The sequence below is a fragment of the Callospermophilus lateralis genome, unplaced genomic scaffold, assembly GCF_048772815.1.
Source record: "Callospermophilus lateralis isolate mCalLat2 unplaced genomic scaffold, mCalLat2.hap1 Scaffold_44, whole genome shotgun sequence".
Classification (NCBI taxonomy): Eukaryota; Metazoa; Chordata; class Mammalia; order Rodentia; family Sciuridae; genus Callospermophilus; species Callospermophilus lateralis.
In genome coordinates this window covers 506230-525252 of record NW_027514389.1, presented here as the reverse complement: position 1 = coordinate 525252, position 19023 = coordinate 506230, and the positions used below count along the sequence as shown (strand labels likewise).

The 19023-nt window shown below is 37.1% G+C and overlaps 3 pseudogenes; all 3 read left to right on the top strand.

The window, feature by feature from the left end:
• Nucleotides 1–210: 210 nt before the first annotated feature.
• Nucleotides 211–1205, top strand: LOC143389195 (glycerol-3-phosphate dehydrogenase 1-like protein pseudogene; annotated as a pseudogene).
• A 5245-nt stretch (nucleotides 1206–6450) lies between these two features.
• LOC143389190 (G-rich sequence factor 1 pseudogene) lies at nucleotides 6451–8103 on the top strand (annotated as a pseudogene).
• A 6341-nt stretch (nucleotides 8104–14444) lies between these two features.
• LOC143389182 (cytokine receptor-like factor 3 pseudogene) lies at nucleotides 14445–15789 on the top strand (annotated as a pseudogene).
• Nucleotides 15790–19023: the final 3234 nt, after the last annotated feature.

The following is a 19023-nucleotide window of genomic DNA, read 5'->3' as shown; positions in this document are numbered from 1 at the left end:
CGCGGCGAGCGCACAGAAGCCACCTGCTCACCACGCCCTGACGTTTTGCCCAATATTCTGAGGTCATTCTCAATTCTCCCTACCGATCGCCTGGGTCGAGGAATTGAAGGAGGCCCAAGAATTAATGTAGTTTTGATGTTGGGCAGACCGAAGCACAGAGGGCTTGCTATTCGGGTCTCTGGCGAGGCAAGCTCTGCCCATTAAGGGGTTCAGCTGTTGCAAAAATAATTGGTAATAATGTCAAGAAACTACAGAAGTTTGCCTCCACAGTCAAGATGTGGGTCTTTGAGGAAACAGTCAATGGGAGAAAACTGACAGACATCATAAATAATGACCACGAAAATGTCAAACATCTCCCTGGACACAAGCTGCCAGAAAATGTGGTTGTCGTCTCCAATCTCAGCGAGGCTGTGCAGGATGCTGACCTGCTGGTGTTTGTCATCCCCCACCAGTTCATTCACAAAATCTGCGATGAGATCACTGGCAGAGTACCCAAGAAAGCACTGGGGATCACCCTCATCAAGGGCATAGACGAGGGCCCCGAGGGACTGAAACTCATTTCTGACATCATCCGGGAGAAGATGGGCATTGACATCAGTGTGCTGATGGGCGCCAACATTGCCAGCGAGGTGGCTGAGGAGAAGTTCTGTGAGACCACCATTGGCAGCAAAATCATGGAGAACGGCCTTCTCTTCAAAGATCAAACCCCCAATTTCCGAATAACTGTGGTTGATGATGCAGACACGGTTGAACTTTGTGGTGCTCTTAAGAACATTGTGGCCGTGGGAGCTGGGTTCTGCGATGGCCTCCGCTGTGGAGACAACACCAAAGCCGCCGTCATCCGCCTCGACCTCATGGAAATGATCGCTTTCGCCAGGATCTTCTGCAAGGGCCAGGTGTCCACAGCCACCTTCCTGGAGAGCTGCGGGGTGGCTGACCTCATAACCACCTGCTACGGAGGGCGGAATCGCAGGGTGGCAGAGGCATTCGCCAGAACCGGGAAGACCATTGAAGAATTGAAGGAGATGCTGAATGGGCAGAAGCTCCAAGGACCTCAGACTTCTGCTGAAGTATACCGCATCCTCAAACAGAAGGGACTCATGGATAAGTTTCCATTGTTTACTGTCGTGTATCAGATCTGCTATGAAGGCCGACCTGTCTCAGAGATGCTGTCCTGTCTCCAGAGCCATCCAGAGCACATCTAACGGGAATCACATAATGGGCTGGGGAAAGTCCTGCCTCTCCCATCAGTCTTTTGGGTTCATGTGGAAACCAACACTTGGCAACAAGAGATTTGCCTGATCGTGCTCCCAACACGGACATGTATGAATTGTTACAGGTTCATTTTTGAATTACGAGAGACAGTTCGTTGGCTCAACTGTACAGGGCAACAACTAAACTCACATGTGGACATGTGTGTTCATTTCTCATTGTGTGGGTGTTTCTACTAATCAATATTATACATCCTTTTTAAAGATCACATTTGAAATTTCCCCACTGTGGTACTGTATAAGATTGGGACTATCTCAGCTAATTTTTTTAGGTGTAATTCATATGTATTTGAGTGGATGAATTATTTTTTTTCTCCTTCTTTTGATGATAAATTTAACCAGCATTAAAATGGTTGGTAGGATGAGGAAGGAAATGTGTTCAAAGATCACCATATTTAACATTTAAACACTATCTCAAACCAGCATAATTAACTTACTTTGATTGTGGGTTGGTGGTTGTTTTTTTTTTTTTTTTTTTTTTTTTTTTTTTTTTTTTTACAATTAGATAACATTCAGTTAGATAATCCACTTATATACTTTCCCTCTTGCTGCAGGTTTGTGAATTTTTAGCCTTCTTTCTCTTCATTAGCTGCCAGAATGTGCTTTTGTAAAGATTTCAGCAGTGGGAGAAGACAGAAAATTCACCGGGATTTTCCTGCCTTGACTGACGTTCTTCTGATTAACAGACACTACCTACTCTGTGCTAGGTGGTGCTTTTTTTCAAACATTTCTTAAGTCCTCCAGATCCTCTGAGAGGGTGCTGCTATTATCCCTCTTGTAAGATGCAGTTGCTATACCTGGTCATCTGGGTGTGTGGGAACAGAGCCAGGAATGGAGTGTGGCACTCTCTACCTGCCAACATATGGGACCTTTAGAGATACTACTAGGCTTTTCTGGCCTCCAGCTACTTGGTTGTGACAAGTGTCCCATGCAACCTTTCCTGAGGTCACAGGAGGACATCCTGACACTGAGATGTGTGTGGGTCAGGGTCTTGATGATTGCCACACTAGGTGTGGTCCACGGTCGGGTAGTATCTGCTTCACTCTTTGGAATCCAGTTTCCCAGGCCCTGCCCTGGACCCTGAGTGCTGTCTCTGCTTCAGTACACCTTCCGTGTGTTTCTGATGCTCACTCTAATTTTAGAACCACTACTTTCAAAAATTTACTTCATCCTGGCCTGTCACACATTGTGTTCCACGGGAAGCAAGCATCCTGGACTCTAGGAGACCTGGGGGGAAGCTGCATATGTCCATCCCTCTTGAAGGTGTAGAATGTATGTTGGTGTCAGTCAGGGGAAGCTGTTTGCTTACCCCAGCAAGTCCCAAACACGTTAGGCTTAGGGAGATGTTTTAGCAAAGGAAACTAGCCAAAGTTTCCAGGGAACACTGTTGTAGGCTGAGGTGACTTTAGGACAGTTCGAGTGGATCCTTTGCTCTCTACAAGCCATGAGCATGAATAGCTACCTGTGGAATTGTGAGTTCTGAACTTTTGCAGTTCAGGTCAGCCATGAATCTTTTATGGAGCTTTAAGGTGTCACTGTCGAGTACAACCAAGTCTACTTGTCAGCCTCGCTGAAATGCACATTATATGGGATAAGTGGTTTTAATTTTAGAATTAGAATGGAATGATTGTACCCCTCAAAATGAGATTGGTTTCAGAATACCATTCCACAGTTACCTTATATAGCATTCCATAAGTATTAAAAGAACCTATGAATGTCATTTATATATTCATGAATTTTTAGTTACTTTGTGAGATTTTTTTTTGCCCCACCCCACCCAACCCCAACCCTAGTTTGAGGGGTTATTTTTCCCTTCTTTCTTTTTCTTTTAAAACTAAAATGATTGTAGAATTGATTTCCTTGGGAATTCTAAAAGCTATCTAAAACACTTCTGGGGCCTTTTTCAGCCTCATACACAGAAGTACATGGAAGTGCACACAGTGCTACAGGTTTCAGCAGTTTTAATGCCACTGTTAAATCAATTTGGGGGACTCCTGATAAATCTTTTTTAAAGTTTGTACATAGGTAACAAAGAGTTACTTGTAACTGTAAGCTAATTGTGGTGTCTACTAAGTAGGATCATGTGCTGGGAAGATTTGGGATTTTGTGTTTTCCCATCTGCATTCGGCCTCCTCTGGGTTTTGAACCTGAATGTTTTTTTTCTTTCCAAATCCCCTCTTTCTGGAGCTGGGCATTGTGGCACATGCCTATCATCCCTGCGGCTTGGGAGGCTGAGGCAGGAGAGTCATGAGTTCAAAGCCAGCCTCAGCACTTAGCAAGGCCCTAAGCAACTTAGCAAGACCCTGTCTCTAAATAAAATGTATAAAAAGGGCTGGGGATGTGGCTCAGTGGTTAAGTGCCTCTGGGTACACTCTCTGGTACAAAAAAAAAAAAATCCCTTCTTACCGCTCTGAATTCTGCTGACCATACCTCTCGAACATACTTATGATAATCTGCACATTATAGGAAAAGGTAAATTTTATATAAGTTTGTGCTCTGCTACTTATAGATATTTATTACTCTACGAGTCATCTATTTTTGTAACCACCTGTGGTCCGTCCTTTATTTTAACTCACACTTCTTACCAATGATGGTGATAGGGAGGGAGACACCAAGATGAGGAAAGTTCATTTGTACTATTTTAGCCAATCTGTAAATGTAAAAACTACCCTGTGGCCTTGCTGTGGTCCACCCTGCCTGGTGTGGAACAGATGCCTGTCTTGACCCCCACCCTCGGGATGGAGTGGAGCTCCCTCTCTGGTTCTTTCCTCTTGCCCTTACCTGCAGCACAGCCCTGTGGGGTCGGTCTGCGGAGGGTGTTCTGGGGAGGTGCTAGTGTGCAAAGGGAACTTGAGTTTTCCCACTGGTTCTGATCTGCTGCCCATTTACTTACACGTGGACTGTATTTGTTTACAGACGGTAGGTGGATGTATGATTTAAAGCTTGGTTTAATAAACATTTAACCCTTCCCCCCCCAAAAAAAGATCCATAGACCTTTAATCAATTTTACTCCTGTTGTAATTTTAATTAATATCCATTTCTCATATGTTTACTTTTTAATTTAAATCATTTGCTTAAAATCTATAATCTCTTTGAAAGTTGACAAAAATATTTAATTTATCTTTTGGAAGCCAGGAGCTGAGCATGTGGAACTCATTTAATAATACCACTTAATGAATGCCTTTCACTGTCAAAATTGATTTCTAAGCATTGTAATCAAAATTTACTATTGGAAAAACCTAGAGATTAATCCATTGATAGCTTAATGGACTAGTGTGTGGTAACTGGAGGCATGTGAGATTTGGCTGGAGGAAGGAGATCACTGGAGATATGGGCTTAGACTATAACCATTCCTGGCCTCTTCCTTTCTCCACACCCCATCTCTCCTTCTACTTCATGAGCTTCTACTTCATGAGCTGAGAAACTTTTATCCATTATATTCCTTCACCATGATGTTCTACCTCAACTCAGACCCACTGCAATACCATTCACTGACCGTGAAATGAGGACTAAAAAGCCATCAACCAAAATAAACTTTTCTTCCTCTAATTGTTCTTGTCAGGTACTTTGGTCATAGGTACAAAAAGTACACCAACAAATTTTGAATCTGAAGTTCTTGTTTCACTGAAGGATTATTCAAATACTACATATAAATTTAATCAAGAGTTTCTGTTATTGTAAAATCCCTCTGCTTATAAAGGACATGTATCCTTGAGGAAAAGAAGAAGCTTATTATTTGAAGATAGTTTAGTGAAATAGAATAGCCATGTGAAAGCATTTTTAAAATATATTTTTTTAGTTATACATTGACACAGTATCTTTGTTTTTATTTTTACATGGTGCTGAGGATTGAACCCAGAGCCTCGCATGTGCAAGGCAAGCACTCTGCCACTGAGCCAAAACCTTAGCCCATGAAAGTATTTTTTAAAGGAACAAAAAATTATTCCTCATCTTTTTTACAATATGAATTATAGTATTTCCATATAATAAGCCAATTGGCATATAATTTAATGGTTTTTTGTATTCCCTAAGTTCAAGAGACTAACTGCCATTTAAAGACCAAAGCATTTGAAAAGAATGTATACACATTTGAACAACCATATGCTGATAATGAACATCTGCATTTCTCCATTTAATTCACAGTGTTAAACCTTAAAAAGTTGCAAAGATATCATCATAATTAATTTATGAACTTGGTTGAGGGTTACATCTTGATTATTTTACATCAATTTTCAATTATTTCCTCACAGTCTCTAAAATTTTCCCTTTGAAATCATGTTAAATTTCTACAATATGATTAATAAGTTATTTAAATATCTTTAGGGCAAAAACATAAATATATTGAAATTTTAGTGAATGATATTTTTATATAAATTAGCAACAATTTTGTGATTGCAATTTTGTAAACCATCCTCAGTATACCTATAATTTATCAAATCAATATACATGGACAATGACAAAATTATTTATTGGTTTGGGGAAGTACTATATAATAATTTTCCCCAACAATAAAAAATGGGTAAGAAAATCACATATTTAGTGAATTTCTATATACACCTTTTCTATAATACTTTTGTTCCCTTCAAAAATTTCATATGGATTCAGTAGTTCTATACCCATAAGTCCTGGACAAAATGATACAATATTTGAATGGGAACATCATAAAGTGTTCTGTTTATTAACTTATGTGTGGACTCATTTAATTTATACACTGTTGTTGAAATATACATATTTATAACAACCAGACAGTTCATGAAAAGTTAAACATGGGGCCAAAAGAATACCAAGATTCAAAGTGCTAATTTTTCCATTAGCATTTTCTAAAATAAACTAACTATATACCCATTGATGTGGAGATTAAGAAAACAATTGGTGTACCATTGCACAGAATCACTTTATATTGTTTAGATTTTCAATGCATCTTATTGGTAAACGAAGATATATATTTAACAATATTGATCATATATTCAAAGCTAATATTTAGTGAAATGTTAAACACCAAACGGAAATACTTCTGAATTTTTATAAGGTAAGAGATTTTTGAGAGAAAATACAAATTTTTAAATATTATCTTTCATCATGACAAATTTGCTCTTATAAGTCAAACATGTGATTCCACTTCCCCTCCGCTCGCGTTGCAGCTGCAGCTGCCTCCAGGCCCCGCCCACCTCCGGAGTCCATGGCCGGAACGCGCTGGGTACTCAGGGCGCTGCTCCGGGGCTGCGGCTGTAACTGCAGCAGCTGCCGGCGCACCGGCGCCCCCTGTTTGCCCTTTTATTCCGCCGCTGGCTCCTTCCCCTCGGGCGTTTAGGGCCGCCGCCGCCTGCTGCTGTTACTCGGGGCCGCTTCTGCCGCCGCCTCTCAGACGCGGGGCCTCCAGATCGGGCCTGCGCCCGCCGGGAGGCTGGCGGGCCCTCCACCTGCGGCCACCTCAGCCGCGGCCGCGGCCGCCTCCTACCCGGCTCTGTGCGCTCCTCTGCTACCGCAGTCGCTGGCGGCCGCGGGCTCCGCGCGGAGCTACAGCCAGGAGTCCAAAACTCCCTACCTGGAGGACCTTCCACCACTCCCTGAGTATGAATTGGCCCCATCCAAGTTAGGAGAGGAGGTAGATGATGTTTATCTCATTCGAGCTCAAGGATTGCCTTGGTCAGGTACTGTGGAAGATGTGCTTAACTTTTTCTCAGACTGCAGAATCCGCAATAGTGAGAATGGAATACATTTCCTTTTAAATAGAGATGGGAAACGAAGGGGTGATGCCTTAATTGAAATTAAGTCAGAGCAGGATGTGCAGAAAGACTTAGAAAAGCACCACATGTACATGGGTCAGCGATATGTGGAAGTATATGAGATAAATAATGAAGATGTGGATGCCTTAATGAAGAGCCTACAGGTCAAGTCGTCACCTGTGGTGAATGATGGTGTAGTTCGTTTAAGAGGACTTTCTTATAGTTGCAATGAGAAAGATATCGTGGACTTCTTTGCAGGACTGAATATAGTGGACATTACTTTTGTAATGGACTATAGAGGGAGAAGAAAAACAGGGGAAGCATATGTGCAGTTTGAAGAACCAGAAATGGCCAACCAAGCCTTGCTGAAACACAGGGAAGAAATTGGTAACCGGTATATAGAGATATTTCCAAGCAGAAGGAATGAAGTTTGAACCCATGTTGGCTCTCATAAGGGAAAGAAAATGGCATCTTCTCCTACTGCTAAGTATATAACTGAGCCAGAAATGGTCTTTGAAGAACATGAAGTAAATGAGGACATTCGACCCATGACAGGTTTTGAAAGTGAGAAGGAGATAGAATTGCCTAAGGAGATGTCAGAAAAGCTTCCAGAAGCTGTTGATTTTGGAACTACGCCTTCATTGCATTTTGTCCACATGAGAGGATTACCTTTTCAAGCTAATGCCCAAGACATTATAAAATTTTTTGCTCCCCTGAAGCCTGTGAGAATCACCATGGAATACAGTTCCAATGGAAAGGCTACTGGAGAAGCTGATGTGCACTTCGATACCCATGAGGATGCTGTTGCAGCTATGCTCAAGGATAGGTCCCATGTTCAGCATAGGTATATTGAACTGTTCCTGAATTCATGTCCAAAAGGAAAATAAGACTTCCAGGGACTCCAGATAGTAAGGATGAAGCAAGAAGCATTTCATTTGCACATCTTTCTTGGACATGGGCTATAAAGTTCCTGTTTATTGGCAGAAACTGCTAGAGAATGGATTTTGGGTTTGGGTTAATGCTTCTAAGAAAAATTCATAGTGAACTATTGAGAAGGAGAAAGATTAAATTTGGTATTATGAAATAAACCACAAATCTTAAATTTTTGTTTAAACTGTTCGGGATCTGATTAAGAAAATCTGATTAATTCTTTATTTTATATAATTAAGCAGTTTGTTTTTATAGAGGATATGTTACCCATTGTAAAGACTACAAATTTTTATTCAGTACTATCTTTAAAAAATCTTTTTCTCATTTAAAAAATAATCTGTTCAAAGTTTTGATTTTGCCTATGAATTGAGAGCTCTGATGTAAAGCTTCTTATGGATAAAATAATGTTTTATTGTAACCAAACACTCACCAAAGCAAGGAAAGGTTTCAGACCTTTAAACCACTATGGTGTGGCAGATAGTTTTAATTTTAGCTATATTTGATTATTTAGATAGGGGTAGTGATTAAAATAAATAAATACCACAGGTTAGTGAGTATAAATGACAAGTTGGCAGTTTTATGTCTTTAGAAATGTTTTGCCTTTCTAAACCTTGTGGTTAAAGGCATTTAACATTGGTGCCTGTCTGTTTAGGGGGAAGTCTAGTCTCAACTTAAAAGTTGATCCCCGCCCCCTCTTTTTTTTTGGGGGGGGTGGGTTTGGGTTTTGGGTAAACCTTAGGGGTGTTTGTTAGTCTTGAAACTGTAAAGTGATATGTCACAATAGTCCAGACTTATAAGCACATTAATGGCTTCACTTGATTTAAACCAGCTCTGGACAGGAAAAAAAAATCTGTCTACTCATTTGCTTTTCAGTGCAGTAGCACATCCCATATTTTAGAACAAGTAGGGGTGCCTTGCTTTAAATAAAAATAGCATTTAATGTATAATTGTGTGAAGGGTTTATGGATAAAGCTACATCTGCCACATTGTGGCAGTACCTTCTGCTTTAATATTAAACAGCTTATTATTTAAATATTGGACAAAATGGCTGGCTTCAAAATGTAGTCATTAATAAACTAACTTTATGTGCACCTGTGTAGGAGAATCAAAAGTTCTGTATACTTTCTTTGCCTTGTTCCTGTTCTCAGGGTGACTGCTGCCACCAGGAGACGCAGTTATAGTTCATAAAATTGAATTTTCCCAGATTTCAGAGAGGTGATATCTGGAAGAGAGATGATGTTTTCTCTCAATATATAACCATCTTTGATTACCAGCTAAGATACAAAAATCACTGTACTGTAAGCAGTCAATAAATGGAGGCTCGCTTTAGGCTGAAGATTACCTAAGAGTATTTATTATTGGAGTATGTGAGTCAGTTGCTTATATATTTTATTACAGCAATTCCTGGTATATTAATGTAAGAAGAAATGATTAATTTTCAGTTGTATTTAAAAAAATTCTCCTGTAAGTACATGACTTAATCTAACAGATGTACTACTCAGATGGAAATGTTTTCATATGTGGTTGAATGTGCCAAGTTGTGAGAACTGGTGTCCCTACTTATGTCATATGTTCAGGGTCTGAACAGTCCCATTCATAATTGGAATCTAATTTTCTTTAAAAAATACCTGTAGAGTCTATTGGGATTGGGTGTAGTGAGGAATTCATTCATTTGTACTTTGTCTTCAGCTAATGAGTTTCATTTGCACTTTTTTGGGAAAAGAATGAGAGCAAGAGCATTAAAATACTGTGTGATGGGTAAACTTGAAGGAATATGTCTTCATGCTTCACTAAAGACTGAGTTCTCAGTACAAAACAGGTTCATTTATTGTACTTATTAGTTTTTGTTCATAATTTAGGCTAGTGAGTGTGTGATTGATTGATAAGGCAAATGTAGTTATTAGGAGAGGAAGAGATCCACATAACAGAATAAAAGTCTTATTCATTCACAGGAAAAAAAAAAGTCAAACATGTCTTCTACACATTCTACCATACTATTTTATCTTTGCCATATGTCACATGTTGAAATGCAAAGAATGTGAGTTTTTGTATTTGTTTCATACCTGAAGAAATCCATGTATTGACTTTCACATATTAATAATAAACATAATTCTAAATGCTTACTAATTTATATATACCCATTGGGAATAAAACATATTCTTATATAAATCCAATTATTTTATTTTAACTAACATGAAAATAGTCTTTTTTATTATAAAACCCTGATGTTTATACTAATGTTTATAAAATACTGATTTTTTCAGAGTCCCCATCCTGCATTTAGTAGAGGACACTTTTGTCTGAAGTCGTGTTTCTTTCTTATTGTTTTCTATCCCCATGTGAAAAGACATGATTTTATTAATCTTTTTCACTTCATATCACATTCTTACATACACAGTGCTTGGCACATAATTATGTATATAAAAAATATCTGATAGATTCATGTATATTTCACCCCCCAAAGAGTTGATTGATCTTGCATTTGTAACAGAATATATGTATTAAGTGTTGTTTGTTTAAAAAATGCTAAGAAATTTTAAGAAAGGAACATAATAGAGAAAAAGTAACAAGTACATTAAGGATAAGAGCAGGCTAGCAATGTAGTATTTAGACTTGTGTAAGAGAAAAGATACAGAAGTATTATGAAGGGAAAAGTAATTTTTGAACCTGAGATAAAATTGAAAATTTGTATTATGAATATATTAGACCAACAATATCTCTATAACATATAAAATTTGTTATGCATGGAATAAAATATAAAACCACACATGATGACTTTGATGAGATGGTAAGACTCTAAGAAAATCTCTCATTGATTTCTGTTGTTATTTAAACTTTATTAGTAATCCATCAGTTTTAAATTCAGCCTCACACAAAGATTTAGAACATGGAGAAATATAACCAAGTTTTTTGTTTTTCCAGAATATAACTTGAGTGTCTTACAGTTCAATTCCCAAAAAAGTCCTTATTTCCTTTTGAAAAGTCATAAGCACAGTCCACATCTCCATCATAATTCTGGTTTTTTTGAGCTCCCACTAGGATTACTCAGCTCCACTTTTGAGTTTTCTAAAGTTTTTCCAGCTTGCATCTTTAAACTATTAAATTTTCTCCACAAACAAGCTCCAAAGATTTCTGAATCACATGGTCATGTTAATTATAGCAATGATCCCACTTCTCAGTACCAATTTCTGTTAGTCAATTTTTGTGTCACTGTGATTCAATTTCCCCAAAGGAACACATTTAAGGAGGAAAACTTTATTTGGGGATCATGGTTTCAGAGGTCTCAGATGGCCAACTTCATTGCTTTCAGCTCAAGGTGAAGCAGTACATTATGGGGAAAAGGCCCAGAAGAGAGAAGCTGCTCAGCTCATGGTGGAGTCAGGAAACAGAGAAGGAGGAGAGGAGAGAGAGAAAGAGACAGAGGGGGAGAGAGAGAGAGAGAGAGAGAGAGGGATAGGGAAAGAGGTCAAGATAGAGAAGTTTTCAGAAAAAATCAGTGGACTTTTGATGAGTTCCTTTCTTCTAACAAATCACAATGCTAATATTTTATAGAATAATTATCATGTATTTAAAATATTAATATTTGATAAAGAAATTATATAAGGAGGACAACTTTTAGACTATGTAATTTTTTTAATGTGTTAGTTTCAAATTAGTTGTCAACTGCCTACCTAAATGGAACATAAGCAAAAACTAGAAATCAGAATTGACAGCTAATTGACAGTAGCTATAAGAAGAAATGATGTGTGCCTCTCATGGGAATACCCAGATTGATGAATTTTCTAATTCTGCTGATTTTTCCTATTTCTTCCATGCTCACTTTGGCTTGTGAGTAATAAATATTTTATTAGTTTGTCTTTTTGAAGGGAGAAATAACACAATGTCTCTACCTACCTATTTACACAAAGACATGTTATTTAGAGAGAATCTGTTTTTCAGGTACAAAAATGCAATTAGGTAGGTAGAATAAGTTATAGTGTTCTAAAGTGTAGTAGGATCAATGTGGTTACCATTATTTTTCAGCTCTGGAGATTGAACTCTGGACGTTGCACGTACTAGTTAAGCATTCTAACATTGAGCAACATTCCCAGCCCTCGTTGACAACAATTCATTATATTTCAAAATAGTTGGGAAAAAAAGAAGTTTTAATGTTCCAAATACACAAAATATTAAATATTTGAGGTTATGGGTATGGTAATTATCCTAATTTGATTATTGCATATTATATACATGTATTGAAATATCATAGTACTACACTCCATAAATATGTATGATTATTACATATCAGTTACAAAAAAACTAATATATTTTCATATTAAAAGTTACTGAAAGACACTAAAAAGGGAATATTTTTAAGTAACAGTATAGGTTGATAACACTACATAATGTAGAGTTTTATAAAAAAATCAATGTTTTACTTTTTAATTGCATTCAAGGCTATTCCTAGGTGACACTTTTTGTTCACTAAAGGCAAGCTATGTTCTTATTTCCAATGCTGTGAAAGTACATTAATATAAGAACCTTATTACTGTATAATGACATCCCCTTTGGACAATAAATTGCCCACACAAAGGAGGATGTAACTAATCTTATATAACTAATCTTACTTAGAAATGCAATTTTTTTAATGACACTCATTAAGATGTCCAAATGATGCAGTCATTGAAAACCATTTACCACAATGAAATTAATCATAGTAAAAATGAATGTCCCAATATAAAACATTATTCTTTTATAGATTTATATGGCCATGAACATCAGCATGGTACATGAATTAATTATGGACGTTTAGACTGAGACAGCTATAGTGTGTGTACCAGTTCTGGGAACTCATATGGTTTCAGTAAATTCAGTTAAGTTTTCAGTGCTTCAGCCTCCCCTTTTATTTAATGGTGATGTTATTCACCGTGGTGACAAGACTAAAGGAAATACTGCAAGTGACCATGGTTTGGAAATAATTAACTATTACATAAATGACGTTTGTTGATTTTGCTTAAGAATTTAGACTATAGTGGACAGGGTAAAAACTTTGAAATATCTTCCATTTCCATTAAGCATCTATACGCATCTAACTTTCATTTTATATTTTAAAACATATTTTCCCCAGTGCAATTTATTTCAAATGGCTGCCACAGAACTGACTCTCATCTGTACCATGGAATATGTTACAGTACTCCTCAGGCATTTTTATAGCCTTCCTCCCTGGTCTATCTTCTCATATGGTCTACAAATCTCTTTCCCACTCTAATGTTCACATCTAGGCACCTCAAGCAGCAGCTTTGCTTAGTTCCAGATCCAATGCAAGACAATCCTGTCCTGCTTTTGAGTATTTTTTATCTTACGTGTGACTTGCAAAGAAGTCTGCTTTCTTCTATTTAGGTTTTCAAATATCAATGGGATAAGTATTAACTTCTAGAAACTACTGGCTCTAAATTTTCCTTCCAACCATTGGTTGTGATGATGGTGTACTTGGATAGAGGTGGCAAGATGCAACTGATGCCATTTCAGCACAGATCCCTTCAGTCCTTTGAACAACAAGACCTGCTTCTTAATCTCTACTTTGTGTTGATTACAAGCCATGGGATAAGGTTTTAGTATTTGCAAATTTTCCACTATTCACATTCAGATTTATTGGTTCTGTCTCCTTTCAATAAATTCTGTATGTTTTATGGGTTTTTCCATGTTTTTAATTTGACACAATCTATATTATCATACATGAAGTGAAATTACTAAGGACAACAATATAATTATATTATGTTTTAAGTTCATTCTGCCTCTCTCTATCTTTGATTTAGTTGACATACTTAATATATCATTAATTTATTTATTAGGGCTGCCATTTTATCTTTTTCTGCTGTGCAATCATTGGTTTTGATTCTGTTTCTTGCTTTATGATGTACTACTTGAATATTGATTAAAATTCCATTTTGGTATATTTGTAACATCTTTAAGTGTTTCTCTAGATCTAGCTTTAATATTTCTTGTCCTTAATCTTATATTATATATGCATAATATTAAATTCAACTGATATGACATTTTATCTCTTCAAATGAAGTGCAAAAATCTTATCTTCTTTTATGTACATTTACTTCCACTGTTAATAACATGTTTTAATTAATATCTATGTATTAATTAATATGTCAGATGATATTGTTATTTTTGTTTCAATCATCAAATATAATTTAGAATACTAATTAAGAGAAGGTGATGTAATGTGTTTACACACACATCTGTTTTCTATTATTTGTTCTTAATGTTCTGAGATTATTTCTGTCATTTCTTTTCTCGTTTGAAATCTGCTTTCAACCATTCATTTAGAATAGCTCTGTTGCTGACGATTTTATTACTGTTATAATTATTAGTTTTCAGTCAACTAAATTGACTTTGACATTAGTTTTTTACTTTAGTTTCTGAGATATATTTTATTTTAAATAGAATTCTGGGATGGTTATTCTTTTCTTTTACTCCTTAAAAAATATTGTTAAGGAGGCCATGCCGGCAGCTCGGCCTGATAAGAGGGACCATGGAACTGGAGCCGGAGCTGCTGCTGCAGGAGGCCTGTGAGAACGTGGATGCAGCACAGAGCTACCAGCGCGAGCTGGGCCACCGACTGCAGGGGCTGCGGGAGGCGCAGAGGCAGATCAAAGACAGTCCATCACAGACAAGGGATGTCCTCAAACAGTATTTTAATGATTTAAAGAGAACTCTTGGGAAGCTACTCGATGAACGATTGGTGACCCTTTTGCAAGAGGTAGACACCATTGAACAGGAGACCATTAAACCACTAGATGACTGCCAGAAGCTCATGGAACATGGAGTTAACCCTGCAGAGGACTTATTCCGAGAAGGTGAGATAGCCATTCTTGGTGGCATAGAAGAACAGAATGAGAAACTTTGGAGCTTTACCAAAAAGGCCTCACACATTCAGTTGGACAGCTTACCAGAAGTGCCTTTACTGGTTGATGTGCCTTGTTTATCTGCTCAGTTGGATGATTCAATTATTAACATAGTGAAAGATCACATTTTAAACCATGGAACAGTAGCCTTTCGCCCACCAGTGCAGATAGAAAAACTAATAGAGAAACCTGGAGGCATCATAGTACAATGGTGTAAGGTGGATGACGACTTCACAGCCCAAGATTACAGGCTTCAGTTCTGTAAATGCTCTTCAAATCATTTTGAAGATGTTTATGTAGTTTCTGAAACTGAATTCATAGTATTGCACATAGACCCCAATGTTGATTATCAGTTCAGAGTCTGTGCCCGAGGAGACGGCTGACAGGAGTGGAGCCCGTGGAGCGTCCCCCAAATAGGTCATTCTACATTGGTGCCTCATGAGTGGACAACTGGCTTTGAGGGATACAGTCTGAGCAGTCGAAGAAATATAGCACTCCGGAATGATTCTGAATCCTCAACTGTTCTCTACTCCAGCGCTCCAACCTATATTTGTGGGCAGACATTAACATTCAGAGTTGAAACTGTGAGACAGCCAGACAGAAGAGATAGTATTGGAGTATGTGCAAAGAAGCAGAATGGATATGACTCTCTGCAGCGCGATCAAGCTGTATGCATTAGTACCAATGGTGCAGTTTTTGTAAATGGAAAAGAAATGACTAATCAATTGCCTGCCATTACCTCTGGATCCACTGTCACACTTGACATTGAAGCTGTGACTCTAGGAACTACCAATAAGAATGAAGGCGGGAACTTCAAGCTCCGAGTAACTATTAGCTCAAATAACAGAGAAGTGGTTTTTGATTGGTTACTTGATCAGTCTTGTGGTTCTCTTTACTTTGGATGCTCATTTTTTTTATCCTGGATGGAAAGTATTAGTTTTTAGAGTTTTGGATGCTTGGCATTGATTTACTGTATCTGCCTCATCCCAGTTTAGTTAACTTTTGTTGTTGTTGTTGTTTAAAGTTAAATTAATCTTTCAGGCCATTGGAAATGAAAAGTGTCTACTGACAACATTTTTAACAATAAGAGAGTTGAATGGTGTGGACAAAACCATAATTCAGTCAATTTTGGTTTTAGCACATTATTGATAACAATAGAAAATTACAATAAAATCAAATTAGCGTTAAGTGTCTGGGAAGATAACAAAAAGTCCTGTACCCTTCCATTGTACATCTTAAAGTTGGTTGGTTTAATGTAACATTTTATTAAAACTCTTTCAGTATTCAAGACCATTGTAGAACTTTATAACAACAGGAGTAGACCAGAAAAGAAGCCAGAGTTCTGTAAAATTCATTCACTTGTTTTTTCCACACGAGTGCATTGACTGTTTGCTGTATGTTCAAGAATTTGAAAGCAGTGTTAGCGTTTATCCCATTTTCATTAATCTTTAAGTCTAAAAAGCTTTATGATTTTTTTTACAATGCCTGAGTCAGTGTCTGTAATAGGCAAGTATTGTCTTTTGTTCTTGTAGTTTGATTCAAGATAGGATATAAGATGCAGGGTGCAATGGCTCACATCTGTAATTTCAGCAAATCAAGAGGCTGAGGCAGAGGGATCACAAGTTGAGGTCATCCTCAATAACTTAGTGAGACCCTGTTTCAAAATAAAAAGGGTTGGGGATGTGGCTCAGTTGTACAGGGCCCTGGGTTCAATCCCTAGTATTGATTAAAAAAATAAATAAATAAGAGAGAGAGAGGGAGAGAGATGGGATAGAGGATTTTGTACAGGGTGAAATTACTTATGGAACTAGTAAATACAGCAGTGTTAGTCATTTCACAAGTACATTATATGTACACGTGTGCCTTCAGGATCAATGATATGCATATTGCTATTTGTAGTTACAAGCTCTAGTCCAGTTAATGTCAGTTTGATACATGGTCTGTTAGTGGGCCAAAGAAATATAGGGTAAATGCTTGACCGATTTTTTAAACTTAAATTTGTGTAAGATATTTATTTGAGGAACTTAATATGTAAAAAATAATAGCCATAACTTGATATAGCAGCTTACAGATTTTTTAATGTGAAAAGTATTTTTTTTTCATTTTTATCAGTAATAGAAAAATGGAAAAGCAAGCTTGATATTTTTGTAAGATAATTTATTTGGGGGCTCATGTTCCCTGTTAGACAATCGTGACCAATTTTCTCCTTGCCTTTTTATGTATAAGTGCCTTTCACATGTTTAGTGACTGTAAAGAGGTTCCAGAATGTAGATGTCTTGCCCAGCCATCTGAAACAAAATAGAAAGCTCAAATTAAAAAAAAAAATATTGTTAAACTTTCTTTTGACTTTTATGGTTTCTGATGGGAAACCTACTTGGCATTCTTAATGGTTTTCCCACATGCATGAGGTATCATTTTTCTATTGCTACATTGAAATATTTTCTTTGTCTTTATTTTTTTAGAAACTTGACTATGGTGTGTTTTCTTGTGGATTTATTTAAATTGACCCTGCTTGGAGTTCAAGCAGCTTAGTGGGTTTGTGTCCTTTATCAATTTTGGAAGTTTTTACCTGCTATTCTTCTGAGTGCTTTCTCCTTTCTGAGTCTCTGCTGACATGTTTTTGAGATCTTTTGTTACAGCCCTACAGGATCCTGAGGCTCTGTTCATTATTTTTAAAATCTACTTTCTCTTTATTTCTCAGATTTTTAAATTGTTATTCTGTATTCCAATTTAGTGTTCTGTACACTCTGCTAGCTATATTTGATTTTACTTTATATTTTTTATCTTTTTCCAAGGACAGTTTCTTTGTTAAATATCATATTTTCATGTCTTTCAAATGTATACATAATTGCTTGCTGGAAGTTTTTATAATGGCTAAATTTAAATCTTTTTCAGATAATTCTCTCATCTTTTTTTAGTGTTGGTATGAGCATGTATTTTTGTCTTTTTTTAATTCAAATGGAGATTATTCTGTTTGGGCATGTTGCATATAATTTTAGCTTATTTTCTTTGGCCATTGTAAAATTCGAGATGGCAGAGTTACCCCCACTGACACAGTGGAAGTACTGTCTTTATTATTCTCAGACATACTTTGTGAGTTCCAGTTTGCCAACAGAGTTCTCCTGATCTCTCTCCTTGGTCAGGAGATGGAGAATACTTCATCCTTGCCCACTATGTGTTTTCCAGTAATGGGATGATGATTGTGTTTCACATAACCTTTCATGGCAGTGGTAACAGTCCTGACTGTTTCTTAGGCCTCCTCTGACCTCTCTCAACAGGAAATGATGACTGTTATCTTGTTGTTCTTAATGAAGTAGAAGCCATGGCACTGTGAGAAGGATGGACCTGGCTTTATGATAATGAACTGCTGGTTCTTTCCATGGCTATTCCTGCCATAACCCTGTCAGGATTGTAGGACATCTTGTCAAGTCTGGTAAGTATAGAAGTCCAGAGCCCCACTCACCCTTTCCTGACATTGGGGGGATGAGACAACAGCTTGGTTTTACTCTCTTGGTTTTGCTGGATAATTATCTGGAAAATTTTGATCTGCTAGACTGAGCTTTTCCTGCTCTTTTGCATAAAGATTATGTAATTTAATCAGGGCTATTTTTTTGTACCAACTGTTTTTTCCAGGACACTAACTTTTTCAGCTCCATGTACAGGACACACAAAGCAAAAATAAAACTTACTGAACATACCATTGAGTGTTTTATTGGTTTCTGAAAAGGCTTATCTGCCTCATTTTTCCTCCATCTTTCAAAGTCTCCTAACATTATCTTATATATAAAGCCCAGGAAGATATACAAAAAATAAGAAAATTCACATTTATTTCAATTTTTTTGGAATCAGACATCTGCTTGAGTCATTTAAATATATAAAATTTAAAATAAAATTTAACAAATGTGACAACATATTATATCAAACCCAAAGCAGTGAAATTGATTGCCTCTCTACATCTCAGGAGCATGTAATAACAGAGAGCTTCAAAAAATAGTAAAGATTATTTTTCCCTATAACTATCCTAATTTAACATTTAAGATAAAGAGCACTACAGATGACTGTGGACTTCTGGTAAAGCCAGTTATCACTACACAGATTCCAATACAACACAGGAAATTCCTTTTTTCTATTTTGTCTTTTTGTTCTTCTCACACTCTTTTTTATATAATATGAATACCTGATTAATCAACACTTTAAGAA